This window comes from Harpia harpyja, chromosome Z (genome assembly GCF_026419915.1).
Source record: "Harpia harpyja isolate bHarHar1 chromosome Z, bHarHar1 primary haplotype, whole genome shotgun sequence".
NCBI classification, from domain to species: domain Eukaryota; kingdom Metazoa; phylum Chordata; class Aves; order Accipitriformes; family Accipitridae; genus Harpia; species Harpia harpyja.
The window spans coordinates 53552345-53579064 of record NC_068969.1 but is presented as its reverse complement, the minus strand read 5'-3'; positions in this window follow the sequence as shown (position 1 = coordinate 53579064).

Sequence of the window (26720 nt, the reverse complement as noted above, 5' to 3'; positions counted from 1 at the left end):
GATCAAAATCAGTAAGCACAACAAGATTATGTTGAGAAAGATATTGTCTTTATTAAACCAGCTGATACAGGAAAGTATCCTTGCCCTTCTACAACTGTGAAGAAGGAGCTTAAAGCCAAGTATAGTTTGGGAATAAAGTATCCCATCTTATCTCAATGATTAGGATTATCATACAGGCAAATTTGGATATTCAAATTAATAATGTCTGCAGTGAGATTATTAACAATATTGGTGTTTAGACTATGTTTATTACATGACTGCTTTGACTGCCCACTAAGCTGCATCAGTTAAGTCATATGTTCGTGGCATACATGCTGATTTGTACAGGCATGAGGTAACAGTTCATATTTTGAAAATGGATTATTTCTATTCCTCTCCTTCCACCCCCAAAAATAAGGGCAAGTATGTATTGTTTGAAAATTAAAGAATATATCCTAACATACAATTCTCTAGCAGGAGATTAATAAATGGTAAACTCATTATATAAGCTTGTGATTTCATGGTCAACTGAAATCTACCTAAATTTATGCTCTCTGTTCATCCCTGCCCATAGCTGAGCAGAGATTTCAGGATGTTCTTCCGAAAATTATGTAGGATTTGTGATCTTGATTCCTGGCTGGGTTTGAAGGTTTAGGGGAGATTTTTTAAACAAATAAGGAATTACTAGGGTTGAGAAACAGAGATTATCTCTAAGGGTTTCTATGCAAATAGAAAAACAAACCCTGGACTATTGTCAAGAAACTAAAAGAATGTTTTCAGGCAGTAAAGTTATTGGTTAGGTAGTGCCTCAGTTACAAATATGAAATGATATGACATTTAGATATGCAATCTACTGAATTATGCTTTCCTCTGACTATATATTCTGTATCCAAATTACAGCCACAGTTAGACCCTCTAGGCTGGATTGGCAGACCTTGCACTTATTCACATATACTGTTGGTTCATGCGTTAGACTTGGGATGAAAAACGAACTTGGAAGTTGACAATAAGGCTATTTATATTTACAGATTTAGTTATTTTACCTGACACAGAACCAATGGAAGAGAATAAGATCACAAAGGAGACAGTATCCAAAAGATCTTTTCGAATTTCACAGCAGAAACAGTGTTTGTGTAGATTTGTCTTTCATCTAATTTCCTTTCACGATACACAGACTTCTGTGTTTGAGGAGTTTTTAAAAAGAGCTGTATTTATTCTATGGTATTTGAAGAAAGGACTGATTTTTTCCCTGAGACTTTTTACAATCCACTTTTACATTACATTACTACAATAAAAATTGGGATGGAGAGAAGATGTTTGAAAATTAATTTGCATTTGCACCTGTTTCAGACATTTTGAAACTTGATCTAATAACATTTATTGGCCTGGAAAATATAAACATTTCCTTTACTAGAGACTATGAATGGATGAATTCTCCCTCCACAGCAGTCTTGGGGTTTATGTTAGTGACTTTGGTTTGTCAGGAATTCAACCTGGATCTCTGTATATTCATATAAATTTGTTACACACTAGCACTCCTATAAATACTTAACACATCACTAAGGTATCACATTGGACAAAGCCAGCACCTGGAGGAAATGCAGAGTGTCATGGTTTATCCCCAGCTAGCAGCTAAACACCACGCAGCCGCTCACTCACTTCCCCCCCACCCAGTGGCATGGGGGAGAGAATTGGGGAAAAAAAAAGTAAAACTCGTGGGTTGAGATAAGAACGGTTTAATAGAACAGAAAAGAAGAAACTAATAATGATAATGATAACACTAATGAAATGACAATAGTAATAATAAAAGGATTGGAATCTACAAGTGATGCACAATGCAGTTGCTCACCACCCACCAACCAACGCCCTGTTTGTCCCTGAGTGGCAATCCGCCCCCCCCCCGCCCCCCAGTTTATATACTAGATGTGACATCACATGATATGGAATACCCCGTTGGACACTTTGGGTCAGCTGCCCTGGCTGTGTCCCCTCCCAATTTCTTGTGTCCCTCCAGCCTTCTTGCTGGCTGGGCATCAGAAGCTGAGAAATCCTTAAGACTAAACATTACTTGGCAACAACTGAAAACATCAGTGTGTTATCAACATTCTTCTCATATCAAGCTCAAGAACATAGCACTATACCAGCTACTAGGAAGACAATTAACTCTATCCCAGCTGAAACCAGGACACAGAGCTACCGTGCCTGTCCAGAGCCCCAGGGCACTTTGCCCAGGGCAGCCACTGCCCCACTGAACCCACTTGGAGCATCCTGCATTAAAAGCTACCCTAGAAACCTTGAAAAATTGTCCTGAGATTTGGGGCAAAGTTAAACCCTTACCCTGCAGTAACATTAGTCAGTTATAGTCCTGGCTATCAACTGACAAATGGAAAAGGAAGTTAAAATTTTTCTCTATTTAAATGGGTAACAAAATTCTCATCACTTGGTTGCTATAATTTTTATCCAAAGCCCTTTACAGAGAATGCACCTATCCCCTTGATGTTCCTCCTTTCAGACACCCACAGATCCAGCTCATTCAGCTAATGCAACTCATGCAGCGTTTAGCTTGATCAGGCAAGTAGATGTCCTTTTTTCCACTGTGCTATGCTGCTATGTGGATGAGGTGAACAGAAGAATAAAGGCTGTTAGTTTAAAGAGGCTACTAGAACCAACTGAAAATTAGAAGAAATATCCAAGATAATAAGCTTGGAAGAGTGAAAATATACAGAGTATCTATTTAAATAATACAAAAAAAAAAGAGAGGAATATCAACAAATTAGCTTTAAAAACCAAGAACTTTTAAGAAGGCCTATTTAATGGGCTCACTGATTAATGTGAAATGTTTTCCTCCCACTATTTATAAAATACAGTAATTAATTAATATATCACATGAACCAAGCAAAGGATGTGTGCCCTGAGAATGGCAGGAACTGTTCTGTAATTTCTCAATTAAGTCAGATGGACATATCCTTTAACTGACCCTACATGTGAACAGTATCCCACAGTATAAAACCTTAAGAGGTTAGATAAATACTTTAATTATTTTTTAAGTTCATTCTACTGCTTTTTAGTAACTGATACACCAGATAACTAAATTTACAAACTTATGACTACAATATTGCAGTGCAGTCCCTTTAAGGGACAATCAAAATTCAGATTGTTCCTTGACTGCAGTTTTAATCAACAATGCACATTTATATATGACCTCTGTCATGAGAGATACCAAAAGAAAGGATTCTAGGTAACAGTTAATTAGACATGTGCCTCCTTAATTATAATAATAATTCCATTCCTAATGCAGTCTTTAGACTTGCTATAGGCTTTTATATTTAACTAAAGATATTTCTAAAGCCTTTTCTCCTTTTTTGAATATATCTTTGCTGGAGTTACTTGGGGTTCATAAAGGTAATAACTACTTGTTCACTACATTTTAAAATTGCCTTTTGCATTTTAGTTAAAGCTTCTTTTGTAATCTGTATTTCTCGTCTAGTTTTCTGGAGAAACCTAAAACTATACAGTTTGTAAAATACACAACTTGCAAAGTGATGCTAACTTTAGCTAATTCATCTTTTTTACCCTTTTTTCCTTTTTACAAGGAACCACACAAAACAAGTACATCAGTCTCACGTGACATGGTACACAAAAGTAAATTTGATTGGTTTTAGTCTGTGAGATCATAACGTAGATTTTTGTGAAGAAAAAAATGCCATTCAAATAAAGGCACACCAGGTCTGATTGTTATTTCACCGTACTGTAAATGAGGAGTAATGGTAACAGGTGAACTACCAACAGCCCCACAAATGTGTTCTAAGTGATACAATAGAACTTACTGTTTTTATCCCCTCTGTTGTACATCTACAAATATTCACATTCTTAACTTGTTAGACACATTCTACTCTCATCAATCTCATTCACAGTACCACAATATTGAGTTATGTGAAAGACCTTCTTTGCTAGAATATACGTGTATCAAAACTTAAAAATTTAACCATAAATTCAGGAGGTAGATATATGTGTTCAACAAAATTATGTATGGCTGTCACGACCTGATCAGCAAGCTACCCTGGGTAGTGCGGGAGGTCGTGTAAATCTCAAAATCGCCTCAGAGCACATTAAGGCGTAGCGACGCCAAACAACCAATCAAATTGTTTATTGAGCAAAAACAGTTACAAAGCATATACATATGTGCAAAAACTCTAGATATTGCTGTCTGCCAGGTGAGCCAGAGAACCAAAGGGAAAGGGGAGGGGAGAAGTTTACCGGCCATAATCTTAGTTCAATATTCAAACTTTATAAAATGATTCAACATCAAACTTTAACTCTATGGATGAACTATTCAAATAACTACATCAAACTATGTGTATGAAGTGAGGTAGATGCAGCAAAGAGAAGGAAGAGCAAGATAAAGTGCTGCAAAGAGAAGGAAGAGCAAGATAGATAGAAAGGAGATGAAGAGAGAGAGAGAGATCACCACCCTAGGATCCAGTGACGTCTTGCAGGTCTGGTTTCAGATGTGGTCCATGGTGGGCACGCGTGCTGCCCAGAGTCCCTTTTTGTCTTATATAGTCTCTGGCTATCAGTGTCCCTCCCAAAGGAGGAGTATCATTAAGCATGTGCAGTTGTTCCTCTAGAAAGTTCTCAGGAGTTCCAGGAATAGGTCTGCAGTACTTGGGTCATCATCTTGTTCAGGACCCAAGTGTAGTCTCATATTGGCGCAGGCGCAAACCTTTTGTGGTTCTAGGGATACTGATGCAGGAAGAGGCACTGTCCCACATCCACAGAACCCATCTCTGTCAGCAGTCAACTCCCTTTCAAGACAACTCGTTTAAGACATAAACAATTCATTTGAAACATACCAACAGTGTTCCCAGAATCAGTCCATGACAGTGGCTGAATAGAAAATATTTCCTTATAAAAACATTTCAGCATTTTCTTACCACAGATAATGAATGAAAGGCTTAAAAGTATGAGTGCCTACAATACAATAAATGTCTGCTTGAGTCAGAGCGATTCTATGTGATTTAGAATTATTGTTTTCTTCTGTTCTTTAAATTATAAATGTTTATCTGCCAACACATGGTTCAAAAACACAAGTAAAGACAAAATCTTTAAGGTGTAACCATGGACACTCATCTAGCCTATTCATCTCTAAATGTCCATATTTTCCATACTAAAGCAAGATAGAAGATCTTTACTGAAATTGCACCTACATAGGATGAAAAGGAATTTTTCCACTGGATGACTCCCTGTTCATCCAGGACTTAATTCTTTTCCTTACAATGTGTATTTTGAGGCAGCAGCTACATGTTCTTTACTTCTTCAATAAGGAAGCCTAAAGTGTATAATGTTATGGGGTTTTTGGTTTTTTTAAACCCACATCTTTTAAATTATATATTAACTTTACCTCCAAGTTTAGGCTTTGATTTGAACTACTGCAATTTTTGTTTTAGCCCATCCAGCAGTATAAATATGCAAGTTCCAGAGCCCAGAGCGCTCCTGGGCACTGTTTAACAGTGTACACACAGCCACAATGCCTAAAGATAGTCAGACCATTAATAAATTGTAAATACCTCTATGATCTGGAATCAGGTACATACCGATATTTCTTCTCTAGTTCAAGCACAATTGTTTTTTGCATTTGGTCAAATACTACTAAAGCGGGAGTTTATTACATTTTACCACAATTTTTCTGCATGACTACTTCCAATTTATAATATTTTGTTGAATAAAATGTATTTTGTTTCAGAGAAACTGCTTGGGGTTTATCATTTATATTTTGCTGAACAGTTGTATAGAATACTACATATTTCTTATCAGATTATTAATTTCACAGGTTCCCCTTGGTTGATACAAAGACTGCTGAAGCTGTAAGCATTTTTTGTCTGTTTCGTGTATTGCCATAAATGAGGTCGATATCTGATTCAAATGGATTGATCAAGAATTTTCCTAAGTGTTGCCATCAGAAAAATATTTTGAAAGATACCTGACATGGACAAATATAGACAAAGAAAATGCCCCATCTTTCTCATGCTAGAGAATAATGGGATATTCAAACAGGTGATTGCAGCTTTTTACTTGCAGGTGTCAGTTGTGTGTTTCTCAGGGCATCAGAATAGTAACCATTACTGAGGAAAGTGCTGGCCCTTTTCTTTGGGGCCAAGCAATTTGCACCCTCACTTTTGAAAGGCAGCAGGAACTGCAGACCTTGCTGTCTGATTCCTTCACTGGCCCTCTCACCTGCTCTGTCCATTTCCCCAGCAAATGTGCCACATCTTTTCCTCCTCATTGCAGAAGCCTCAGTGCAACCCTGATCTGCATGTTTCGTTTTCCTAATGCTTGACTTGAAAAACCCTTAAAAAAGCTTGATAGGCTATTTCTTCCTCTATCAGCAAAAAGTAAGAATCTCCTCTCCTCTCTTTGTCAAAATGTGTTGGACTTGTCCACCAAATGACCTGTGTAACTATAGCCCGACACCCCATAAAATGGACCTTGTTAGTATAGACTGAATCATAGAATCATAGAACCATTTAGGATGGAAAAGACGTTTAAGATCATCAAGCCCAACCATCAACAATGCCCACTAAACCATGTCCTGACGTGCCTTGTCTACGTGCTTTTTGAATACCTCCAGGGATGGTGACACAACCACTTCCCTGGGCAGCCTGTTCCAATGCCTGACAACCCTTCCAGTGAAGAAATTTTTCTTAATATCCAATCTAAACCTCCCCTGCTACAACTTCAGGCCATTTCCTCTCCTCCTATCACTTGTTACTTGATAGGAGAGACTTGTACCCACCTCGCTACAACCTCCTTTCAGGTAGTTGTAGAGAGCGATAAGGTCTCCACTCAGCCTCCTTTTCTCTGGACTAAACAACCCCAGTTCCCTCAGCCGCTCCTCATAAGACTTGTGCTCCAGACCCTTCACCAGCTTTCTTGCCCTTCTCTGGACATGCTCCAGCAACTCAATGACTTTCTTGCAGTGAGGGGCCCAAAAATGAACACAGCACTCAAGGTGTGGCCTCACCAGGGCTGAGTACAGGGAGATGATCACTTCCCTGCTCCTGTTCCCACACTGTTTCTGATACAGGCCAGGATGCTGTTGGCCTTCTTGGCCACCTGGGCACACTGCAGGTTCATATTCAGCTGGATGTTGACCAGTACCCCCAGGTCTTTTTCTGCCAGGCAGTTTTCCAGCCATTCTTCCCCAAGCCCAAAGCATTGCATGGGGTTGTTTTGATCCAAGTGCAGGACCCAGCACTCAGCCTTGTTGAAGGCTCATACAATTGGCCTCAGCCCATTGATCCAGCCTGTCCAGATCCCTCTCTAGAGCCTTCCTACCTTCAAGCAGATCAACCCTCCCTCTCAACATTAGCGTCGTCTGCAAACTTACTGAGGGTGCACTCAATCCCCTCATCCAGATCATTGATAAAGGTATTAAACAGAACTGGCCCCAGTACTGAGCCCTGGGAAACACCACTTGTGACCGGCCGCCAACTGGATTTAACTCCATTCACCACAACCCTTTGGGCTCAGCCATCCAGCCAGTTTTTCACCCAGCGAAGAGTACACTTGTCTAAGCCATGAGCTACCAGCTTCTCAAGCAGTATGCCATGAGAGACAGTGTGAAAAGCCTTACTGAAGTCCAGGTAGACTGCATCCACAGCCTTTCCCTCATCCACTAGGCGGGTTAGCTTGTCATAGAAGGAGATCAGGTTGATCAAGCAGGACCTGCTTTTCATGAACCCATGCTGGCCTGGCCTGATCCCCTGGTTGTCCTGCACATGCCATGTGAGCGCACTCAAGGTGAACCACTCCATAATCTTCCCCGGTACCAGGGTCAGACTGACAGGCCTGTAGTTCCCCGGATCCTCCCTCTGACCCTTCTTGTAAACGGGCGACACATTGGCAAGCCTCCAGTCCTCTGGGACCTCCCCTGTTGACCAGGATTGCTGATAGATGATAGAGAGTGGCTTGGCAAGCTCCTCCACCAGCTTCCTCAGTACTCTTGGATGGATCCCATCTGGTCCCACAGATCTGTGTGTGTCCAGATGGGCGTAGGAGGTCACTAATTATTTCCTCCTGGATTAAGGGGGGTATATTCTGCTCTCTGTCCCTCTATTCCAGCTCAGAGGGCTGAGTACCCTGAGGATAACTGGTCTCACTATTAAAGACTGAGGCAAAGAAGGCATTAAGTACCTCAGCCTCTTCCTCATCTTTGGTGGCAATGTTCCCCTCTGCATCCAATAAAGGATAGATATTCTCCTTGGCTCTCTTTTTATTGTTAACATATTTGTAAAAACATTTTTTGTTGTCTCTTATGACAGTGGCCCAACTGAGTTCTAGCTGAGCTTTTGCCTTTCTGATTTCCTCTCTGCATGACCTAACAAGATCCCTGTGCTCTTCCTGAGTTGCCTGCCCTTTCTTCCAAAGATGGTAAACTCTCCTTTTTTTCCTGAGTCCCAGCAAAAGCTCCCTGTTCAGCCAGGCTGGTCATCTTCCCTGACGGTTGTCTTGTGGCACATGAGAATAGCCTGCTCCTGAGCCTTTAAGACTTCCTTCTTGAAGAATGTCCATCCCTCCTGGACCCCTTTGCCCTTCAGGACTGTCTCCCAAGGGACTCTCTCAACCAGTGTCCTAAACAGGCCAAAGTTTGCCCTCCAGAAGTCCATAGTGGTGGTTTTGCTGACCACCTTCTTTGCCTCACCAAAAATCGAGAATTCTGTCATTTCATGGTCGTTAAGCCTGAGATGGCCTCCGACAGCCACGTCTCCCACCAGTCCTTCTCTGTTTGTAAACAGTAGGTATAGTGAGTCTCCTCCCCTGGTAGGCTCACCTACCAGCTGTGTCAGGAAGTTATCTTCCATGCACTCCAGGAACCAGCACACATCCGGAAAGTTGAAGTCCCCCATGAGAACAAGGGGACACGATTGTGAGACTACTGCCAGCCGCTTGTAGAATGTAGAATGATTCATCTGCCTCTTCAACCTGGTTGGGTGGTCTATAACAGGCTCCCAGCATGGTATCTGCCTTGTTGGCCTTCCCCCTCATCCTTACCCATAAGCATTCAACCTTGTCATCACAATCGTGGAGATCTGTACAATCAAAACACTCCCTAACATAGAGAGCCACCCCACCACCTCTCCTTCCTTGCCTATCCCTTCTGAAGAACTTATAGCCATCTATTGCAGCACTCCAGTCATGATATGATAATCATAACTCCTCTCAGGACATTTCAAAGAATCTGCCATACCTTTGTTATTAAGCAATAAACTTCAACACATTTCAGAATATTTCAGCAGGAACTCATTCCCTTTTATTCAATACTGACAAAGTTTTAACAAAAACTGCAATGCTAAGTTTCTATATGAGCTGTAAAAATAGGCTTTTAGTTACCGATGGCATTGTATTTGGTTTATCCCTAATGGCCTAGCCTAAATTTCAGTTCCACAACATCCATCTAAATTTCATTTTGCTGTCAGTTTAGCTCCCTAATTGTAGTGTGAAGTATTTAACCACATGTTTTCTTTAAATTGGTATGAAATCCCCTGCAATTCTTTGACAATCTTTACTTGCTGCCCAGAACTGGTTGTTAATGTCACTGTCTTCTACCTGCCTCATTACAGCCAACAAAATCTTCTTTGAAAGAGGAACTGCCTATATACAACACTTACAGAAAATTGTATTTTAACAGACATATATGTATTAATATTACTACCATATTGCTATTGAATTTAGAATCATAGCATGGTTTAGAAGGGACCTTTTGAAGTCTTTAGCTCTAACCCACTGCCCACAGCAAAGCTAAACTTTTTGGTCATTTTGTTAGAGGTACTTTATTTTACATTTTTTCTTTAATATTTATTTATATGTTTTACACATGTCTCTTGGTCTCCAAGTGGATTTACTGCTGAGATACTGAGGGATGAGCAACATTGACCAAGTGGATAGGTATAGGCATAGGTACGTGGTAGGCTTCTTTAATCATGCCAAAGCCTCCTAGCTCATTCCCTAACATATTGCTAAAATCCCAGTTCAAAGAGCTCTGCTGTGCTGGGAGGCACCAGCTACCTTATGCTATGACAGAAAGTTTTATTAGAGGGACAAAAAGAGAAAACAGTGTTTCAAAATTTTCAGTTTTGACTTTTCACCATATCACAATAAAAGTTTGTGAAATAAAGCTACCCGTATTCCTTACATCCCCTAATCTGGAGAGTGAAAAAAAAAGAAAAAAAAGAAAAAAAAAAGTCAGTGGTCTGCATCCCAAGAAGTGACTGGGAAGCTAAACAGATCTTAAGCAACTGCTCAGTAAGGGTAAAGACTTAGGATTTAGGGCTCATACCCACCCAATTACAGAGCCATCAAAGCTGTGAGGTATTTTGCTGCTTACCCTCCTACTTCCTGAGGCATTTGCACCTTCGCAGAGCTACATTGCAACCCTGGAGCAAGGCCCCATGGGCTGCCCTGGAGAAGTCCAGCCATCTGCAAAGGCCAGGCAGAAAATCACTCCTCCTCCAAGAGGTCCACTCTGTTGGGCAGTTTCATATCACACTTAATATGTACTACATGGAGCAGATATCTTCAAGCACCAGGTGAAGAAAAGAAGTTAGCCTGGCAGTTAGAGCACTTTCCTGGGAAACAGGAGTCGGACAGTCAACGCAACCTTGAGCATGAGGGTATGCAACCAGCCTCCTGCCCTCCCTGTCAGATCCACAGCACATGGAAAACTTTCCTGCAGGTTTTTTTGGTGCTATTGTACATAAATCAATGCAAAATTCATAAACCCTTAAAGACAACAGAAGAGGGCATGCAATTGTATGGCGAGAAATCACAGATGGATTAGAAAAAAAGACAAGTGAGAAACAAATCTAGAAACAGGGAACAAAATTCATGGCCTGTCCTTTTAAGTTAGGTATCTTCACACCCAGAGTGACATGTAAAACACCACTAGGCACATTCACCACAGCCAGCACTGCATGCCTGAGTGGAAAAAAAGCTTGTTTGGACAGCTTTACACACACACACTGAGCTAGTCTGCATGTCTCTGGAGTACACACTAGCCTTCCTACATCAGTCAATAACAAAAACAGAGACAGCTGAGCTCTTTGGAGTAAGTAATCCCACCTCATGGTCAACCCTGAAAAGAGACCTCACTGATCTAGCTCATTACTAGACAGGTACATGCCTCTCTTTTGCCCTCAGTCAGGCGCCTCATTGGTAGAAATTAATTCTCCTGCCACCTAGCTTTAGTGCCTTTTGTCAGCATGTGGGGATTTTTGTTGGTTTGTTTCTAAACAAGTACTCTGAGGAATTTCATTCTCTTCTTATATGGGGGACAGAGTGGATTCCACCAGGGAACCAGTCTGGAGCAGCCAGCCACTGCCACATTCATGTTGCTGTGATATTCAGCCCTTTTAGTGCATCTTCCCTTGGTCCTCAAGATTTAGAGTGCCATCAGAGGAGACACTGACTTCAAGAGCAGAGCAACATTGGGCATAACTCCATACCTACCTATGTTAAGATCTTTGAGAAGGACCACACTTACACCTGCACAGTTACATTTACTTACATTACATTACTGCTGCAACCAGCTTCTTATTTCTGCCTTATGTGGCGTATTAATAAATAAACAACATGCAGCTATTTCTGTTGTCCTGGTTTCAGCTGGGATAGAGTTAACTGTCTTCCTAGTAGCTGGTACAGTGCTATGTTTTGAGTTCAGAGCGAAGAATGTTGATAACACTGATGTTTTCAGTTGTTGCTCAGTAGTGTTTAGACTAATGTCAAGGATTTTTCAGCTTCTCATGCCCAGCCAGTGAGAAAGCTGGAGGGGCACAAGAAGTTGGCACAGGACACAGCCAGGGCACCTGACCCAAACTGGCCAACGGGGTATTCCATACCATGTGACGTCCCATCCAGTACAGAAACGGGGAAGTGGGGGGCAGGGATTCGCCGCTCGGGGGACTGGCTGGGTGTCGGTCGGCGGGTGGTGAGCAATTGCACTGCGCATCATTTGTACATTCCAATCCTTTCATTATTGCTGTTGTCATTTTATTAGTGTTATCATTATCATTATTAGTTTCTTCTTTTCTGTTCTATTAAACCGTTCTTATCTCAACCCACGAGTTTTACTTCTCTTCCTGATTTTCTCCCCCATCCCACTGGGTGGGGGGGAGTGAGTGAGCGGCTGCGTGGTGTTTAGTTGCTGGCTGGGGTTAAACCACGACATCTGTTCACATGCCTGTCTGGATTTTACATATCTTTGTTATATATCCTTCAGACACCTTTTCTACAAGTTGTACTTTTTTTACTCCTCTGTGGAAACCACTCCATACCTCTGATCATCCTCACTGTCCTCACTCTCCTTTCTGAGTTATGGAGTCAATACTGCATGTTGTAATCAAGATGGAAGCATGTACATCAGAAAGACAACTACCTAACATTTCACTCCAAGTGAGCATTACACTCATATTTTATCCAAAATGACTCCAGGATCTGCTTCTGAAGTAATAAGCATTTTCACTGAATGATAAGGGCCCACATTTTGTATGCATCATTACGGATACTTCCCCATTCCACTATTTAAATTGCTTTACATTTAAAAATATTAATTAAAAGTTTCCCCTTTATCACCTACTCACCCATTGTCACAAGAATTCACCTACAGTTATCTTGGCATTTATTTTCATTAATATTTTTGTAGCATTAATATATTTTCATTTGTGATTTTGTAGCATTAATAAACTTTGTCATTCACCACATATGCACTTTCAAGTTTTTCTCTGGGTATGTCTACGCACAATGGTCCAAGAACATACAGTCATACTTTCCATCCATTGTCAATCCCCACTATGTACCAACATACACTACATTTCCTAAGTTTTAGCTAGAAATTTAAATTAGAAGAGCATTGTCTTTCTTTTTCAACTCCTTTTTAGTGGAGCTTTTGTCATGGGACCATTTAAGAAACTTTTTAGAAAGTTCATTGTATCAACTAGATCACTTTTTCTATGTGTTCACTGACTCCTCCAAAAACTGGGCATGACTTCCCTGTGAAAAAGCTATACTGATTCTTCCCCATTACTTTTATCCATATGTCTATTAATGGTATTCTTTATCATAATTTTTTACAAATTTCTCTGGTACAACATGCAGGCTTGATGAACTGTTGTTTCTAGATTTTACAGGAACCCCCAGGTTTGGGGTTTGGGTTTGGGTTTGTTTTTTTTTAAACACAACATATTTGTCATTTTTTCTGGTGCAGATAGCTCTGATAGACTATACCCTGATTTCATAGATTTTAATGGAACCATATCTGATTCCATTACAAGTTTTAGATAAATATCATAAGACACCAGTTTGTTGCTCTTCATTCTAATGTTTTGTTCTAACTCCTCTTCTACTGACATTTTGCACAAAATCCTTTCCAACGCACTCCCTATAATAAAAACCATGGGAATCTTCTAAATCTCCTTCATACTAATCAGTGAAACCAAGAATTCTCTTAACTTCATGGCAATAAATTACATTGGCCATATACACTTTCCATATTCTTTGGCAGGCTTCTTGCTTCCACTGTGTTTGAAAAGATTTCATCACTAGTATTCATGGTTTACAAAGTTGTTCCTCAACTTTTTTAATTATCATTTTGTCTAATCATAGTTTAACATTTAACTTGCCAAAATGTATGCCCTTTTTCCTGTTTGAAAATTACTATGACTTTTTGAAGATTTATTCTTATTTCTAATAATAGTTTTTGCATGATTTCTGTGAGGTAGTATCTTTTTTTGATAGATATAATCCCTATGGTCTGTAACCTCCAATATGATGTCTTCAGCACTTGCAAGTAATTAACTCTTTTGGCTGTACCTTTTAATTTCTTTTAACAAGCTTCTCCTTTTTTATGGAAGTCTCTTTTTCACAGCTCAACATTACACCCATGGGTCTTTTCAGAGACAATTTTTTCTACTGATGCATCTTGAATTTTACTGTATAGTGGGGGCAGTTCTAGAACAGCTTTTCACTTGTAATATTTTGAGGTGTCATGTACCTTGCTTACAACTGAAAGATTAGTAACAGATTCTTCTCTTTTGAGGTTTCTGCCTATTTACTCCAAGATGTTAAAATATGTGCATTATGTTTTATTACTAGGCTCTGCTTATTTATCTAATTCTGGTAGTTGAATCATTCCACTACTCCTATGAAGTGGGCTTCACAGCCTTTTTCATCTCACGCTGTAAGTTTTTTGTGAGGACCATTTGCTGCCTTCAACATATGCGTATATATATATATAACCTGCCTTTCCTACTCTGTGCAGAAAGCTACAAAGTGCTAGTCCTGCCCTTGACTCTGCCTACATTTTTACTTGTACTTGCCTCTCTTTGTCTCTCCTGATTTTTACTTTTTTATTTTTTAATTAAAAACAAGTTAGATGGAAGAAGGCACAGTTCTATTTGTGCCTCTTTTGTCTTGTCTTTCTAAGCAGTAAGCATGCCAGTTTTGTCTGGGATTTCCTTCATTTGAGGACAAATAATTAGAACTGAATGACTAAAATATGAATAAAATAAAAAAGTTTGTTATTTTAAATATAAGGTAATGTCTTTGAATTATTCAATCACTCTGTCCTATAGCTATTAACCAAGTACTTTTTGCTGACAGTTGACATGCCTTAGAACATAGCCAAGGCCACCTTACTCAGAATAACTGCTGAACTTTTTCATTGTTTGCTGAGTGACAAATTTCAGAGAGACTGTTGACTCAGAGATGCAGTGCATTATTCTTTAACCCCTCTGTATTTAAGATGATAAAAGCTGTTTGAGAACACAATGAAGTGGCCTCTTGTTCTGTTAAACAGAGATTCTCATCCTTATTCAAAAGATCTGTTGTTTAATTCTGTATTTTCATTTTTCCTAATTTTTTCAAAGGGCCAATACTGAATAATGCATTTGGGGTCATTTTTTTCCCCTTCTTTTCTTGTGTAAATAATCCCTTTGATAACAGATGACATGGGAAATCAATTTACCTTCCTCTAATGAACAGTGACAGTGTAAACAGTCTTCTGCTATGGATAGAAACATAAGATAAAAAGGAAAGTCACAGTATTTTTGTCTAAAAAAAATAGTGAAATAACAATGAATGCAAATTTAAAATATTTTAAATTCAGGACTTTTTACCCTAGATTTGTAACAACATACACTGTTGCCATTATATATTTCACCCTTATTACTGCTGTTCTTCCACTGTAATACCAGAATTAGGAAAGAATAAAAAGACAGTTCTATACTCCCTTGGTCATTTTGCCAATTATTTTTGTATAATTGTAATTAAAGCCATTCTGAGTTCCCACATCAACTTTGACTTGCCAAGATTAATACCATAGCATAACAACAGAGAAGATGATCTGTGTTATTAGTAGATTTTTCCCATGCTTGTACAAATAAGATTACATGCACTATGTAGAGCAAGCTGTAACTACATGACTTTCCCAATAAGTGTTTTTCATTATTTTGAAGTGTACATAAAACTCCTGTCACATCAAATCTTCTAACTCTGTTCCATACATCATTTAGGTTTTCAATTCTGCCAGTATGCAACCTACCTGACAAGAACCATAACTTCTGTTACAAAGTACTTTATGTTTGCATACTGATCCATTTAACCAGACAAAATATCCAAGTTTAAACTCATCATGTAGGAATAAATCCTTTAAAAATTATGTATACTCAGGAAAAAAAACAGTTACTGACTTTTGCCTCCTTGAACAAGAACAGGCAGATTGGATCAGATATGATCAGGTACTTGTATTCACACCTGTATACAACTCCACATTCAATCTTTCAGATCACACTTAATATTTTTAAAATATAGTAGGAAATGTTTACTGCTCTGAAGACCCACAAAAGATTTAAAATTATGAAAATGGAACCATATATAAATCAATTACCATCTTGCCATTAACGTCAATAGTGACCTATTAGCCTTTATAACTAAGATGTTAGTAAAGATTAAGAGCTTTGCCAACATAAATGTACAACTATTTGTCCAGGTGGGAGGCATCTTTTCCTTAACTGGGAAAAGGTACTTTATTTCAAAATAAGTACTCCTTGATGAGAAACTGTTTCAGGGTGAGTACCACAGTACAATTATACTAATATAATGATAGTATATTCCATGTGCAAACAATTCCTAAGGCACTCCCTTATTACAAATGAAACTTCATAGAATAATTGTTTCTTTTCTCTTTTTTTTTTAACTTTCAAAAAATATCCAAAATATTGCTTTATGTGACATGTTTATGTTTGACTACATGTTCAAATGATTTGATCCAACATAATCTGACATACAGATCTGTATATTTGTACATGATATATAAGTATCATATTATATTTTCTTATCCTTTCTGAACCATTGAAGAAATTTATTCAGTGATTTGAAAAAAGTAGAAAGTTAACTGCAAAATACTTTAGCAACAGTTACAAAATTCCCCCCAAATCAGTAATATGTCCAATTATCCCTCTGTGTGCTGTTAATTGCATAGAAGTTAAACAGTTTTATGATGCAAATTAATAACGGATTCTGAAGTTCATAATGTAATTTTAGATGTTTGTAACAGATACGTAAGAGTAAATGCAGCTTTTCTGCATTTGCTGTTCAGATGATGGTGCAGAACCTAAAATTCACTCAGTTTTCCAGGATGAAGGAACATGCTCATTCATTTGGAGAAATAGAAAGCCGTTGCAAAACAATTTATTTTGCTTTTCCAGTTAAACAGGAACTGAAAAACACTTTCTGTTTTGGTGCACTCTTTCTTTCAATGGCAACAGACTATAATAATATCATAATTTCATTTTATGATGGACCCAGCAGTTTCTTTCCCTAATAGCCTTCTTAGACTTTCAGTATCATCGTAATGATTTCAAGACATGAATGCCTCCTGTGGTGTTTAAAGTGGCTTCTGTGTATAACATAACACATTTTTATAAACAAGTGACACTTCCTTGTGTTTTCAGTTCACCAAAATAATTTAGAATGTGCATTATAAGTTCATATAAATTTGTTAACTAGTAAGACTGCAGTACTGCAAAGAAAGATTTTATTTTTTTCTTCTATGAGATTCTTTGCTAAACTTCTGCTACATCTCATTGCAGTGTTCAAAGAAACTAATAAAATGTGATGAGATATAAAAAAGTGTATGAGAAAATGGTTACAGATATTGGAGTTTTCTTCTAAATAGAAAACACACTTTTGGGTTGTTTTTTTTTTTAAAAAAGGGAATGTTGTTTTTTCACTTAAAGAGGGCTTCATATTTTTAGTCTTGAGATTCTATACCAAAATGCCAATCATTTCCTAGCTAGAATTTTTCTAAACCATGGCTCATCTAATTTCTAAATTATGGTTCATTTCTGAACTATGTTTCTGCCTAATCATGGCTATAGAGGAAACAGTTAAGTTTCCCCAGGTTGATACCACCTCAGTTCTTTCAAACCAAAAAAAGATAATGCATTTTAAGTGGCCTTGCTGTGACCATCCACTTTTGCTAGGGAACTGCTGTCTTCCGTTTATGGAAGCATATATTGTCCATCGTTAGTTCCTGAGAGCCAACATATCCGTATTTTATGGATTCCAATGAAAAATAGAAAAGGAAAATATCCAGATCTGAGAATCTGACCTGTGCAGATTTAGGGGATTTTCTATTGCAAAGGGCAATTGAGTTCATAAATCAGACTTCTAATGGTTCATATAGGGCTTAATAAGAAATGAAGACTAGTCTTCTGTTTATCTTCAAATCCAACAGAATATAAGTTTCATCCCAAGAATCTTTCTGAGATGAAAAAAGGAAGGGAAGGGAAGGGAAGGGAAGGGATATGCATAATGTTAACTCCTGAGCTATGGAGTTTTGTTTTGTATTTCTGTGTGTGAGAAAGTTCAGTGAAGTTTACCACAGAGTTATGAGACTACACCAACTAATAACTTGTTCTAAACTCAAGATTAATTATATCAGCTAATCAGGACTCAGCAGCTGTTGTGATTTAACCCCAGCCAGCAACCAAGCACCACACAGCTGCTCGCTCACTCCACCACAGTGTGATGGAGGAGAGAACCAGAAGAGTAAAAGTGAGAAAACTTGCAGGCTGAGGTAAAGACAGTTTAATAGGTAAACCAAAAGCTGTGCATGCAAGCAAAGAAAAACAAGGAATTCATTCACCACTTCCCATTGGCAGGCAGTTGTTCAGCCATCTCCAGGAAAGCAGGGCTCCATCACGCCTAACAGTTACTTGGGAAGACAAACGCAGTAACTCCAAATGTCCCCTGCTTCTTTCTTCTTCTCCCAGGTTTATATATTGAGCATGACATCATATGGTATGGCATATCCCTTTGGTCAGTTGGGGTCAGCTGTCCCAGCTGTGTCCCCTCCCAACTTCTTGTGCACACCCAGCCTACCTACTGGTGCGGTGGGATGAAAGGTGGAAAAGGCCTGGACTCCATGTAAGCACTGCTCGGCAGTAACAAAAACATCCCTGTGTTATCAACACTGTTTTCAGCACAAACTCAAAACATAGCACCATACCATACCATACCATGAAGAAAATGAACTCTATCCCAGCCAAAACCAGCACAGTGGTGCTGCACAGTGACCAGCTGATGACTGCTAACTCATTTCTCAGTTATTTAAGTCCCTGAATGCTTTCAGCCAGTCACTACTACCATTAATTACTACTCAGTAATGTTGTATCTATGTATTAGCTCTTGTGCTGTGACTGTTTACTGTTCTTCATATATCCCAAACAAACAGCTTGGAGTTTTCAGATGTTTCAGTGAAGTGTTCTCAGAGATCTTAAACTTCAGATATTTAGTTCAGAATTAATACATTTATTTCAAAAGGAATTATTACTTGAAGAAAAATCAAGAAAGATGAAAAAGTTAAATAATGTGATAGGGAAGAAAATAGCCATATTGTTATGGACACCTGAATGAAGACCTTTTAGAGCCTGAAGGCATTTAGACAAGAGTGAAGAACAGCAATTTAGGAAAAGAAAAAGAAGATGAGAAGGGCATGCATTGAGCTGTAGTCATCATCCACTGGGTTGACGATTTATATCTATTCCTATAGTCTGAGATGCAATATCATTATAAGATAAACTCTAACACAAAAAGAACCAGAACCTCAATATGTTCCAGGTTATGGCCATCAAGTGTGTGATGACTTTTAATAGTCCTTACTTAACAGCTGTCTCCTTAGGGGTTCACAAGTGGGAGATGGAGAACTAAATGTTCAGGAGGGACGGGCAGGGTAGTCCAAAGTCCAAACTGCAGTAAACAGTTTGTTAAGAGTCTCTATGTGATGACAAAAGGGAAGAACAAGCGCATTTTAGAATGATGACTGCTGCAGTCCACCAAACAAGGAAAAGTTAATTCTTAATTCTTTTTAAAAATAAAAGCCTGATAGCTATGAAAAACATCAAAAGTATAGTGACTTGTGTTAGAAATGAATCTTATTTACACATTTGCTGGGAAACACAGATGTGGATAGGCCAGCAAGATTTTTCTATATGTTCTCTGGAGAAAAGGAAAGATTGAGAAAAAGACTGAGGGAAGACTTCCTCCGGATGTGATTCTTCTCAGCAGTGATTAACTCCATAGCAAGAAGTGAGACTAGATTAACTCATTAAAAATATATTGTAAAACAGGAGAACCTGTAAAAAGGATCTCAGGAAAAGTGAATCTAAGGAAAAGGACAGTAATTCCTTAAAAGAAGTTGGCAGGTCTTTAAAAAAAAAGTCTTATATGCTCAGTATTAAATGCAAGTTTTCCTAAGGCAAAAGAAGACAGAAAGTGTAGCAAATGTTCCTCATAAACTGTTCAATGTCCTGAAACTCAAGAAGGAAGCACCAAGAGAGTAACAAAAAAGGCAAATGTTTAAGGACAAGCAGAAAAAAAAATCAGAAGGACATAGTCACAGAAAGGTCAAGCCTCAAAATGAGATGCAACTACGAGGGAACATAAAGGGCAACAACAAACCATTCTACAATTAGATTAGGAGGAAACCCAAGCAAAGTATCAGTCCATGCCACTATAGGAACTGGACGCTAATGACAAACAATGTCAAGAAGTCTGACATGTTTAGTGCCCTCTTTTGTTTCAGTCTTCACTGGAAAGGTTAACTTTAATCAGACAATTAATTATCAAAGACAGAAGGCAGTAAGAAGAAAAACAGATCCAGAAAGAGTTTTGCTGTTGTCCACCTACCTGTGTCTGATTAAATTCACCCCAAATTATGTGGATACTGCCTGTGGCAACTTCTGATTACCTTTGAGAACTCTTGGAGGTTGGCTAAGAATCTGGGTGCTGGGAAAAGGTAATAAAGGTAATAAGGTGGAGGAAAATAAGACAAAAAAGACTGTTCACTCATAAATTAATTTCAGTTACCTAATTTAGGTGGTCCAAGGCTTCTGTAGGATCTAATGTCCCTCTCCACTGATAAGATAAGGAAGGTAGTTCTGTCTAAACATAATGTAACTTATAAAGTAGATTAAATGAGTAGTGCATATCTTAAAAAAATGCTAAAGTGAATCATGAATTATAGACCACACACCTTAATTCTGTTTCTGAGAAACTCTGGAACAAATAGCTGGAAGATCATGAGAATATGACTGGCACCAAGCATGGACTGGTCAAGAGCAAATCACAGCAAGCCACCTGATATTTTTCTGTAGTAGGTCTTCTAGATTAAGGAGAAGTAGCTCTTATAATATATTCTTTCATCAAAAAGGGGGTTTTATGGTTTCACATGATTTTTTGGAAGACAAGAAAGCATATTCTAAAGAAGGGTACAAAACTGAGTAACAGTTGTCTCTGTAATTAAAATTTCCATATCAACAAGGAAGTTCTAATAAAGTTTCTGCAGCAGTCAATACAAAGTCTAGCTCTGTTCAAGGGTTTCATTAGTAACTACGATGACAAAGTATAAACTACAGTATAAGAGAAGTGCAAAACTAGATTAAAAAAAATCTTTTTTTATTGTGTTTTTTGTTTTGTTTTGTTTTAAGTGGAAGAATAAATAGAGTAAGGACTCTGTAGGTATCTGCTCTCAGTCCAGGTGTATTTCAATTTTTTATTTACAAAATGGACGAAAAACTATGGTATTCCCATATTATATTGGCAGACATACTGAAGCTATGCTGGATGCAGCTACTTACAGAATGAACTAATTTTAAAATCACCTTGAAAAAAATTGAGAAAATGGTCTGAAATAACTACAGTTCTGTAACAACATGAGTAATAATGAAATTAATTGAACAGCAACCAGCTAGCATGATTTGGACACAGTTCTACAGAAATTGGTCTGGGAATTAGAAGGCATCATAGCCTGAATATGCACCAAATCCATCCTACAGTTTAAGGAAAAAAACCCAAAAAACTAATTTCATACTGCACTATGAAAACAGCAAAAACCTACATGAAACATCTGAAATACTGTTTGGATTCTGTGTGTAGTAAGGGCTCATTTGGTATATACCTCTTGATTTTGGCACTACACTTCAGGTCAGATATAAACCAGTGAGAAGGAGATAAGTAAGAATGAGAAGTGTAAACACCACGACCAATGGGCAAATTACATAAAAATCATTTGAGTGGAGGGAGGCCAGGACATCCTAGGAAACAGTAGGGAAGGAGAAGGCTGAAAGATGACTTGACATTCCTCCACTTGTATTTTCCATGTTAAGGTTGAACCCAGTCTCAGCATTTCACAGTCAGATCTGTTCTGGTTTCTACTCTCTGTTATTCTCATAGCTCTAAACACATGAAGCACTCTTCAGGAAGAGTACTTTGGACTTTTAGAATAAGTAAGTGAAAAACCTTTGACTGAATGTCATGGTTTAACCCCAGCCAGCAACTGAGCACCATGCAGCCACTCACTCACTCCCCCCCCACCCAGTGGGATGGGGGAGAAAATCAGGAAGAGAAGTAAAACTCGTGGGTTGAGATAAGAACGGTTTAATAGAACAGAAAAGAAGAAACTAATAATGATAATGATAACACTAATAAAATGACAACACTAATGATAAAAGGATTGGAATGTACAAATGACGGGCAGTGCAATTGCTCACCACCCTCCAATCGACACCCAGTTAGTCCCCGAGCGGCGATTCCCCCTGCCCCCACTCCCCCCAGTTTATATACCAGATGTGACGTCACATGGTATGGAATACCCTGTTGGCCAGTTTGGGTCAGCTGCCCTGTCTGTGTCCTGTGCCAACTTCTTGTCCCCCTCCAGCTTTCTCGCTGGCTGGGCTTGAGAAGCTGAAAAATCCTTAACTTTAGTCTAAACACTACTGAGCAACAACTGAAGACATCAGTGTTATCCACATTCTTCTCATACTGAACTCAAAACATAGCACTGTACCAGCTACTAGAAGACAATTAACTCTATCCCAGCTGAAACGAGGACACTGAACAAGTTTGCTGCAATATTTAAAAGACTTTCCAGTTTGCAAAAAGAAAAAAATAGGATTCAGTATATCTCTTCCTAAATCATTAGTTGGGATAAGAATGTTCTATGTCCTTTTTCCTTAGATCAGTGGTCCATTCTGTCACCAATTTACTGCCAGTTACAATTTCTTATATTGTATATGATAACCAGCATCACAAGAGCAGATGCTGATTACAGCATGGTAAGAGCAAGACGACAGATTTTTTGCCAGCATAATATTAGTGCTTCTGGTTTTTTCTTATTTTGTCACTTGCAATAATTTGGGTTATTAGAGCATAGAAACAGAAACTTCTGGTTAGCCACCTCCTTGAGAAATTTTTATTTTTATTTATAGTGTGCTTCTATGGGCAATTTCCTGACTTCCACAGAAAATGTAAGGTTTACGAACCACAGCAAAAGAGAGGGGTTATGCAAAGCAACTTTAAGGTGGACTCTTCTTGAAGTAAAGAAGTGCCATAATTTTCAAACTTCTTTTTAAAAAATCTGCTCTTAAATTATTTAGAAATAATTAAATTGACACCAGAAAGTCTGACAAAGACATTTTGTTAATTTGTGCAGATAATGAATACTTAATGATAAAATATTTTTTGCCCTGCAAGTAAGCAAAGAATTACTTTATTTAAGTTGCTATGATTTAATAACATCATGCGGCATTAGAATTGGTTTTGGAAAGTTTCATTTCCGTTTTTCTGAAAATACTAGATATATACCCTGACCTTTTGGGTATATCATGGCCCAAAATGAAATATAGTGCAAGGAGCAATAACTTGCTTTTGTCCTATTATCTAAGTCATTTCACATTTATTTTTCTCTCTTTTTGACAGTTGCTTATAGGAAAACAGTACAGACCATGCTTCTGCATATAGTCCAAAATCAGCCCATGAGAACTCTTTTACATACACTATGTTGCAGATTTGTGCTGTTTAAAAGTGCCTCCAGTGAAGAGAACAAACCCTCTATCAGGCAGAGATTTGATCCATGCTATTCTTTTAAAAGTGGCAGTAACTGAGTTTTCAATACAAATTTTGTGTGGTTCCATATGGGATATCACGCCTTCTATGACACCAGAGAAAGTATAATGTTGGTATAATTTAAAGATAAAAATGCATCAAGCAATTTTCCATATGGTGTCTCCCCCAGTAGAATTCATTTAAATATGAATAATATACAAGATATATACATAACCTACAGAAATCAGTTTGCCTGTAATTTATGAAAGCAAAAGAGAACAAAGAATAAAGAGGGAGACCTATTTGCCTTCATGCATATTTGTCCATATTTCCCTCAGAATTCTTTGTTAATATAAAACAAACATTAATGTTTACAAATATTTTCATTTGCAGGCTTCTGCAGTCAAATGATACCAAATCATTAGTGAACCCAAAGACCATGTTTCAAAGCTTTGTGAGAATGTTGGCCACTAGAGAACTTAATGTGTGGCAGATGCTCAAGACTAATGATATGCTCCCCCCTACAATTAAATTCTAACTTCCTTAAAACTAAAAATGAGCACAGATTATATTCTAAGGGGTGCCAGCCACAAAAATAGCTCAAACAACTTAACAGATGCAAAACATTTTATATGTTTTAGTTTACAATTTTAAAACATTGTATAGACTATTTGATTCCAGGCTGCAACTTGTATTTCCTGATTCGGGAACATGTAGGTATTGATGCCTTTGTCCAATCAGAATGGTTGTCTTTAAAACTGTATGAACTTCTAATTGCATAGTCCTTCAGAATAGTGAAAAGAATGTGAACAGAATTATTCCAGAAACAAAACACAAAATCAGAAATTTTTCCAATATAAGAAAGATGAAGTAAGAAATTCTACTAAATCTCTTTAACTGAATTCTGTAGTGAGATCTTACGTGCATTCACGAGACATACCCAATGAATACAACTATATCATCCACCACTTTATCCTGGAATATGTCTACTGCTGTGAAGGAGCACTGGGATTAAGTCAAAAGTAGTAAGGAATGGCAACAGAAGACTGCACAGAACAGAGGCAGAAGTCATTTTGTTGTAAGTTTTGCACATATTATGTATCTTACATAGCTAACGAATAGAAAATAACAATAATTTGCATAATGCATTTGGATCCAGGTCCAGTCTTAAGGCAATCCTCATTTACAGCTGCTATGCAAACAAATCAAGTCTCATTTATGCTTATCCTCAGTCCAAAAGCCTTCATTTTTTAACAAATATGCCAGATTTTTTACATTTTTGACAGGTGCAGCAAAGTGACTGTGTTACGTTTGTCAATGATTGGAATTGTTGATTCTAAGCTTATCCTGGGGACATTTTCCATGCATCAGGGAAAATGCAGACCTAGCTCTCCTGTGCCCATTTTAGCCTACCACCTTTTAGATCTGACCTGTGATCTCAGCCAGATACAAACTTGTAATAAATTACTAGACTTGAAAGCTGAGTCATACTTCATTTGAAAAAGGAACCATTTCAGGCTATGCAATTTTGAATCAACCTGTAACCTTCATGTCACTGTAATCTGCCAATGTAAATGTATGACTGGGCTGTTTTCAACTGGACTTGGAGAATAAATTGCTAGAACACCTTACAATATATGTAGGAATGCATGTCAAAGTTTTTGCAGGTGTTTTTTTTTTAGATTTATTTGGTAATGGACTGCACGTAAAAACTCAATATTTAGGTAATGTGATCTTCCTATATCTGATTCTTAATTATATGCTATACAAATGTCTGAGTTTACACTTCTGTCACATACATACAGTTATATAGACAAGACATTTAAAGTAAACCAGTTTATGTATGTGAAGCTGTTTTTATAGAGAAAGAAACATATATTGCAACCAGGTTTTAGTTTTTCACAGCTATTTTTACACTAAAAATAAGGCAAGAGGCAAACACTTTTCATGCAGAATTTAGTACCTACAGTAGTGATTTGCTGACAAAGATACGCATGTCACTATCAGTTAGAATACTAAAATGTAAACTATAGAAGACAGTGCATGCAGCAATCAAGTATTAGAAGACAAAGTATTCGTATTTCCTTCCACCTTAACAAAATTAATAAATAAAAGGATATACAAAATGCAAGGTGAATTGCTCTAAGATACATAATCCTACCATACACACACAGAGCAAACTTTGGAGTTTAATGTGTCTTACTTGTCTGTGGTAGCATAATCATGGGCCTGTGAGAGTTTGAAACATATAAGATGATCGTCATTCACTAGCATATTTCAGCCACTTGTCTACGCTGGTAAATTGTGAAAAGATAAGTTAATTCCTTGTTTCTACTACAAGGAAAACATAAGCAAAGTGGAGAAGGAAAAAAACCCAAACCCAAAACAAAAACAAAAACTCAACATAGAATATCTATTACCCTTGCAGGTCTCCCTCATCTCAACTAGATCAAAATGCCCAAGAAAAAATCTATGTTATCCTATGAATGAAAAACCTATCTATTTTGAGTAGGTCTAGTAGACACTGTACAACTTGCATGCAAAAATTTTTCCTGGTAGTCATAATGAGCTCAGTGTCGACGTAACTTTCTGTTCAGCTATGCATGCAGACTGCATAATTCCAGCCACAATAACTGACTACTGCATATATCACATAGATTCTGAGCAACCCACACTTACATAATTACTAACCAACATATTGTGAGGGTCTGTGATGTTTCCTGAGTAAAAACAATGAAAATAATTTCGATACATAGTAAGATTAAAATTCAGACAAGTGTCACAGATCTTCTGATAAAGCATGTATAAAGTATTGTATAAAACTTACTAGACACACATTTAAAATAGTGTTCAATAAAGCAGAACATTGTGAATTTGAATTAGGCAGTTTATTTGAATCACAGCAGTGACAGTATTAGATCATTGAAAAAATCCAATACTGTGTACTGAAATTCATATTTCAATAATATGCATTAATGGGAGAGATATTTTGACAGTGCCATTCAGAGTAAGGCTTGACGTCTTAAGATATAAGTACCCATGATCCTTTTAAGACAACAATAATATAAAAAGAAACTATTTTAAAATCTGTAAAAACATGAAGAATTTACTCAGAATATCTAGGTCAAGAAAGTTGAGAATATATGGTAATAAAGTTAGTTTTGTGATTAAACAGTTCCACAAGGATTTGAAGAGAGATTGCCTGCACAGCCTGTAAAAAGGCAGACTTTGTTAAAATATACATGCTCACATATCCATATCACCTTTTGCTTGGATCATGTATAAATTATTTTTCTCTCCAGTAA